General features: G+C 42.6%; 1 long non-coding RNA gene across 1 annotated transcript; it reads left to right on the top strand.

The window, feature by feature from the left end:
* LOC109712067 lies at positions 4,245-6,349 on the top strand. The gene is made up of 6 exons (XR_002216762.1): positions 4,245-4,631; positions 4,706-4,802; positions 4,887-4,957; positions 5,055-5,122; positions 5,240-5,304; positions 6,307-6,349. It is a non-coding gene; the product is annotated as an uncharacterized LOC109712067 (long non-coding RNA).

Below are 6,866 nucleotides of genomic sequence, written 5' to 3' on the forward strand. Positions count from 1 at the left end.
GTTTGGCTTGGATTTACGAACAGAGTGTTCATGTGGGTTTGTTGTAGGGCTATTTGCAGTTGGAAATGGCAATTGAAAGATAAGGTAAAGTGGTCTCTTGGAGACACTTGAATAGCAGATAGCCACGTGAGAGTTGGAGTTGAAGCTCTCAAGCGAGTTTGGAGCTTGAGGGTAATGCTCTTTTGTGGGTTAACATTCGAGATGTGCTAGAGTGGACCATCTCGTGATAGAGTAAGGATCTAGTTGAGGATTGAAGCACTCGTGATTGATCGATGCACCAATGATATTGCTTCTAGGCAATGCCGGTGGTCGGATCGGAGTGAGTTCCCCGATTGGGTGCGTAATGCAAGGAGTAGTTCCTTGTGAGCCAGTAGTGCAATTTTGATGTTACACTTAGTGAATGTGAGTGGATCTAGTCTTATATCCTTCGTAGTGGGCCTTTGGACAATTCCGATTAGTGAATGGCCACTCCGAGAAAGAAAAGTGCATTGGAATCCCCGATTGCTAGATAAATCGAGTTACGGTGTGAATTGGATTGGAAGTTAGTTGAGTTTCGAGGACGAAACTCTTTTAAGGAGGGGAGAATGTAAGGTACCGGACTTCTAAAACCATGAAGTTATGGTGTATCTTCGATTGGAAAGCCATTTGAAAGGTTCCGGTGAAGTTCGGGAGAATCCGGGCGATTCGGTGCGCGTAGGCGCTAAAAGGGAGCCGAAAGGCCATGTTGGTCCATGGATTAAATCCAGCATTAGCATGGATGAAAAGATGATGAAAACATGCTTGAAAACATGTTGGGAGAGTTTTGGTTCGATTGTTGTTAGATTCGATCGGAGGTAAACGAGCAGAAACGGAGGCGAAACGGTTGAAAAGGCTGAAAAATTGGTAAGTCTGAAATCTGTTTCTGGCTTCGGGGCCGGTCCCTCAAGGTACAGAGACCGCGTCCAGCACCGAAAATGGCCGTTGGGCTGTGTGTGACTCATGTTTGTGGAGGGCCTTGGGGTTCATTGTGCATAAGTGTTATAGAGAGGTGTTGGCAGGTTGATTTCTCTCCTTATCTCCCTCACATTGGCACAAGTAGACCTCTCTCTTCTCTAAGCTCCCACTCTCTCTCTCAGAAAGAAAAGAAAGAGAAGTAGAGAAGAAAAAGGAGAATGGAGGAGAGCTTGAAGAGAGTTCAGTCTCATTTCGTCCCTTTTGCCATGGAGAAGCTTGTTGAGGTAGCGTTACACCTCTAATGGTAGCTTCTAGTTTATGGGTTTTTTAGCTCTAGAAATGGGGATTTAATGGTGATTAGAGACTGTAATCTCATTTGTGAAGATCTATAGCTTGATGTTGCTCTTTGCTAACATGAGGAGTTAGAGCTCAAATGAGGCTTTAAGTAGATCTCTTAGGGGCTTTGGTCTTAATGCTCCTAGAATGGATTTAGTAGCCTTCCTAGATAGGCTAATTATGATGGATTGTGTTTATGATCTTGAAAGTTCTCAATTGGTGGGTGTTTTTGTCTAATTGCGACCTAGGGCATCCAAGAATGAGGAGTTTTTTCAAATATAAGGGGGGTTTGATGGCGTGATGGGGGGGTGAGTGGTCAGAAACCTAATTTTAGTCGGGGGCGAACGCGAGATAAGCGACGTTCGTCGATTTCGTTGTGTGTCGTGGGGGGGTGCGAGGTTCGGCTAAAACAAGTGTTTTGTAGGTTGTTTCTGCCTGGAGGCCGAGGCGACGATGTAAGGTCGTGAAAATGGATTCGTGATCGTAGCATCAAACGAAGACCCTATATTTCCGAGGCTGCGAAGCGGAACACGATTGAGCCGTTGCAGTATTTGGGTGAACCGGGTCACGGGTCGCCACGGGGGCGATTGCAAGTGGACTACGAGCAATCGGAAGCGATGAACAGCGTGGTTGTGTTTTACGAAGCGACTTTAGGTCGCCTGCATGTCAAAGTGTATTATGTTGAGTATCCTGTTTGACGATATGTATGAGCATATGTAGGATGATAATGCCATAGTAACATAATGAGGAAGCATATATGCGTAATTAGTGCATGTGGAATCATAATAGTGATGGTTGATTATGCTATTAGAAAATTTGCTTGTTTAATGCCATGCGAATTAATTGCTAGGTATGACATGATTAGAGATGCTAGGATCTTAATTCGCATTGTGAGTATAATATCATGTGACGGTATGTGCTCGGCGGTACTTAGCATTATTGATATCAAGCATATTGCAATGTGAGCATGTGCATGAATTATGTGATTGTAGAAACATCGGGATGGGAACATATTTGCTAGTTTATGTATAATAGATCGAGTGCTTAACTGTGTCTCATGAACCATTAGGATGAGCAAGTACACTAGTAATCAGATCTAGGTAGAATGACATTATAACCTAAGTGTTAGTGAACTTAGCGTTGTGGGATGGAACCTAGGTAAATGAACCTTGTGAATGTGAAAGTAGATGTGTTTCGGAGAACGAGTTTGAGACACTAGTTAAATTTAAATAACTTGACGAGATGGCAGACAAGTAAACGTATAAGTGTAAACATTGTTGTACGTTGAACTTAGACAGTGAACTAGTTCATAGTGTAGTAGATGTCTAAGAGTGGTTAGGAATATCCCAGATGGGATGGGGATGTTGTCATCTCATAGAATTGTCTTTCGGAGTTGTGCTGTTCGCTCCCAACAAGAATGCTACTCTCGGGTTGTCACACTGATAGGGGATAGGCCTGTTTGTCGTCCCGAGGGTGAGCTTTTGGGCCGGAGACATCTGGGCGGGTGAGCTGATCTCCATGTGAGTCAGGTAAGTGAGCTGTATCCACTGTGAGATTCATGATTGGTGTGGTGGTATTTGTGTGAGTTGGGTGAGGTGAACGGATCCTCCCGAAGTGTTTAGATGTGAGTCGGGCGATAGTGAGCGGATCCTCCCTAATGTGATTAGTTGTGAGATCGGGTAGTGAGCGGATCTCCGCGAAGTGTTTAATTGTGGAAGTCGGGCGAGTGAGGGATCCTCCGCGTTGTGATTAGATTGTGAGTTCGGCGAGTAGCGTATCCTCCCGACAAGTGTTTTGATTGTGAGCTCGGAGCGAATGTGAGCGGATCCTCCCGTTGTGATTAGGTTGTGAGATGGGTAGAGTGAGCTGATCTCACTGTGAGTGAGTTTTGAGTGTGTTTGTATTTGATATAGAACATTAGTATAGTTGCAAGGGTAGAAACTTATGAGAGTAGCTGAGTGAATAGAAAGTAGTATCGATATGAACTTTAGTTGATTGCATTTGATTGAATTGATGTAGCATGGCTCTGTTGCATTTGGGAGCAAAGCATGTAATTGTTGAGTTGATTATATATATAATCATATATATTTGTTTATTAAACTAACCTCCAGTTTGCCTCCTTGAACCTGTGTTGGTTGAGCTTTTCCCTTGGGTAGCCGTCACCACTGAGGAACCATAGAGTTTGTTCTCACCCGTGCTTTGGGTTGTTAACAGGTTCGCACGTGAGCCGCGGCAGCGCGAGGCGAGGGCGTAGCTCCGTAAGATAGCCCCTACTCCAAGACCAGAGATACATACCGTCTCCATAAGCTTAGGCTGGGTATAGAGATGAAAGATCATGTATCAAAATTGTAAAGAATAAATGAGTGTATAACTCAGATTGCATTGGAGGAAAAGAATTGTAATGAGATTGTTAAAAATGTAGAGTTAATGTTAAGAAAGGTAGGTTTACGTTAGACTCAATAATGTAGTAAATAAGAAATGTTTAAAACTATGTAACCTAGAAAAGTAGAGATATGGGGATTCGATACCTCTGCCCCATGAGCCTTGAACGTACAGGGGAGACTCTGTCCGAGGTACAGGGGAATCCCCGGTCCATTCGGCGCTGTCGGCGGCCCGACCCGGCCAAATAGGTAGCGGGTCGCGGGTCGTGACAGATTGGGGCCGAACCCACTGGGAACTTTGTTGTAGTTCTCACCCCACTATTCCACAAAGCCGAGACCGAGCGAGCCGTCGAGCGGCCGTGGTAAAGGTATCGCACCTTAGTCAGAGGCCTCCCGAGTCGGGCTTTACATTTTGTTAGTAGTATACCCTTTTATCATATTTTGTTATAATACATTGAACTTTTGCAAATTGCGGAGTTCGAGTGTGTGGAATGAAGTGTTGAACTATCCTACATGTTCTAAAAGGTTTGGACAAGTTTTTGATCAAGTTAGAGGATGATTGGAAAGCTAGAAGCAAGAAAGTGCATTGAACTGGCGAAATTCAGCATTTTCTGCATTGTGTACCGGTACAGTCATCACCCTGTACCGGTGCAGCAAGCAACAGCAGCTGCAGCTGCGTGGCAGCAAGGCTATTTTAGTCATTTCACTTCATCTATCCATCCTTATCCCTCCCAGCTCGACCCTGAAGATGCTTATCACTTGTAAGCTCAGAGAAATAGGGTTTCTAAGCTCCCCTCTTCTTTCTCTCTCTAGAATTTTCTCCCTCTACGTAGAAGTTGTCGTTTTGCACCGATTTCGCGTCGCGTTCGTGGCTCGCAGGTTCGGAGACTCAGAGGATGTCTTTGGTGCGTGGGGAGAAGGATTTTTGTTGAATTTTCTGTGAGTTCACAGCAGGGAAAGCTGATTCTCAGCTTTAGACAAGTAATTAACTCAATTTCTCTCTAATTTACAGTTTAGTATCCGATTTTGATGCGTTTCGGTTTCATTGCTCCCAGCTGAGTTTGAGAAGGATTCTAGCAGCTTGAGAGGAGTTAGTTAGTTGTGATTTAACTATCTGGGACCAGGGTTAAGCTACTTCAAGGCTGGACAAAGGTAATTAGTCAACTATGACATAGATTCAGGATTATATGAAGTTTAATTGAGTAATTGACGCAGTTTGGATTGAATTCTTCGCAGCAGGTTTTTAAGCCTCTTTGAGCTGAACCTGTGCTCTTGAAAGCTGGTTTGGGAGGCTATTTTAAGCAAGGGTAAATAGAAATTTCAGTTCTAAAACTGAATCCATAGGATTTCGGCGATATTAACTTATAGTTGAGCCTTTTGATGTCATTTTGATGTTGTTCGCAGTAAGAGCGCGATCGAGCCTTGGATTATCTTCAGTGGGCATTGGAGAGCAATTGGAGACTTAATTTGAGGTACTAATGTGACCCAAAACAGGGATTTAAGCATGTACTTTGTATGAAGTGCGAATTGTACCGAAATTGGATATTTCGGTTATAATATTGATACGACTTTCGTGCCTTATTTTTCAGCAGAGCTGAGACCTTGTGGAGCTAATTTTGAGACTTCCTTTGGACTGATTGGAGCCTAGTAATAGGTGGGTTTGACCTAACCAGAGCAAGTGAAGCTCCCCTATGTTCTATATGATACTATAGAAATAGCATATGAATGCATTTTGCGTAACTTGGGAATCGACATAGATTCAAGACATTATTACAATTATAGTTGCTATATGTATGTATAGTGAACTGAAACCTCTCTTAAGTAGAGGAATTCATGCATAGAAGTAAACATGTTTATGTTTGACTTAGTTGAATGAATCAGGGACAATCTAGTATGTTCCTAAAGTAGAGAACAATGACATGCTTTGTGACTATAACCATAGTGCCATGATAGTAGAAAGCTTCTAATGCTATGTGTAAATTAGCATTACTCTTACATGATTACTAATCTAGTGGATACTAGCTATGTTCAATATCTGTTATATTGAAATTCTGATCAAAGGATCGAGAGTGAAAACATTGTAAGATAAAACATGATGATTGAAATGTATTGGATTATGAACGTTGCTTGCTTGCCATCGTGCTCATTCGCACACGCTTGTGAGGGTAACTCCCTACAAGCTGGCACTCCGGAGTTGGCCTACGCGACAGTTGCTCGCCCGTGCGGGATTGGGTGCCGAAGTGGATTGCCGTGGGGAGTGTATACTACCACGGGGCCATTAGGCGCGGCGCAAGCTGAGCTACCTTGGGTAGGTCCTTATGAATGAAATGAAAGTACTAAGTGACAAATGACAGTAATGAATGCTCATCAGTTATAGTGTATAGTATTTACTTACACATCCATGTTTATGTTCATGTTTATAGTAATTGCGATACTTCTATTATTCAGTTGATTCATTACTACAGAAATCATGATAATATGTTGATTACATACCTATTGCCTGTTAGCATTGCCTATATATATATCATGCAATTACCATTTTTACTTTCATTTAGTACATCATGAGCCTAGTGGTGTAATTCGCTGAGGCTGGTGGCTTACCCACTAGGAACTATTGTCAATAGTTCTCACGCCCTTTTTATTGTTGTTTTTACAGAGCCATCTACAGGAGAGGCTTGGGATCGTAGCAAGGGAGTCGCGTCTAGCTAGACATTGCTAGGAGCATGCTAGTCGATCACCTTACTACTCGGGCTACGGCCGAGGGTGATGTCCCTATGTATAGAGAGACCTCCATTGTACCTACTTTTTGTATACCCCGTGATGTATATTTACTGTCGAACCAGATATTATAGTTGTGATACTTTCTCTTTTAGTTGAGATTTTGGATTGTGTACCCTTTGTTCTACTGTTGATAGTTTTATTGACTTCTACTATGCTCTGATATCAGGATAGGATTCTTTTCTGTTTGTCTCCTATCGACTTGCTTTCTTGTAGACATCTTATATACTGCAGGTCTATGCACGTACCTGATATGCTTCCGCCGGTACCCGGGCGTGACATTTGTATTTGATGATTTAAGATATTGATGTATAAGGCAAAGAAAGAAAAGAATGTAATGTTTATTTTGAGCAAATGTGATGTAAAAGAAATGATGAAAGCAATGTAAAGAATCATGAATGTACAAGTTGGATGAAATGGATACATGTATGTGATCAA

This window comes from Ananas comosus, linkage group 6, assembly GCF_001540865.1.
Source record: "Ananas comosus cultivar F153 linkage group 6, ASM154086v1, whole genome shotgun sequence".
In the NCBI taxonomy this organism is placed as follows: domain Eukaryota; kingdom Viridiplantae; phylum Streptophyta; class Magnoliopsida; order Poales; family Bromeliaceae; genus Ananas; species Ananas comosus.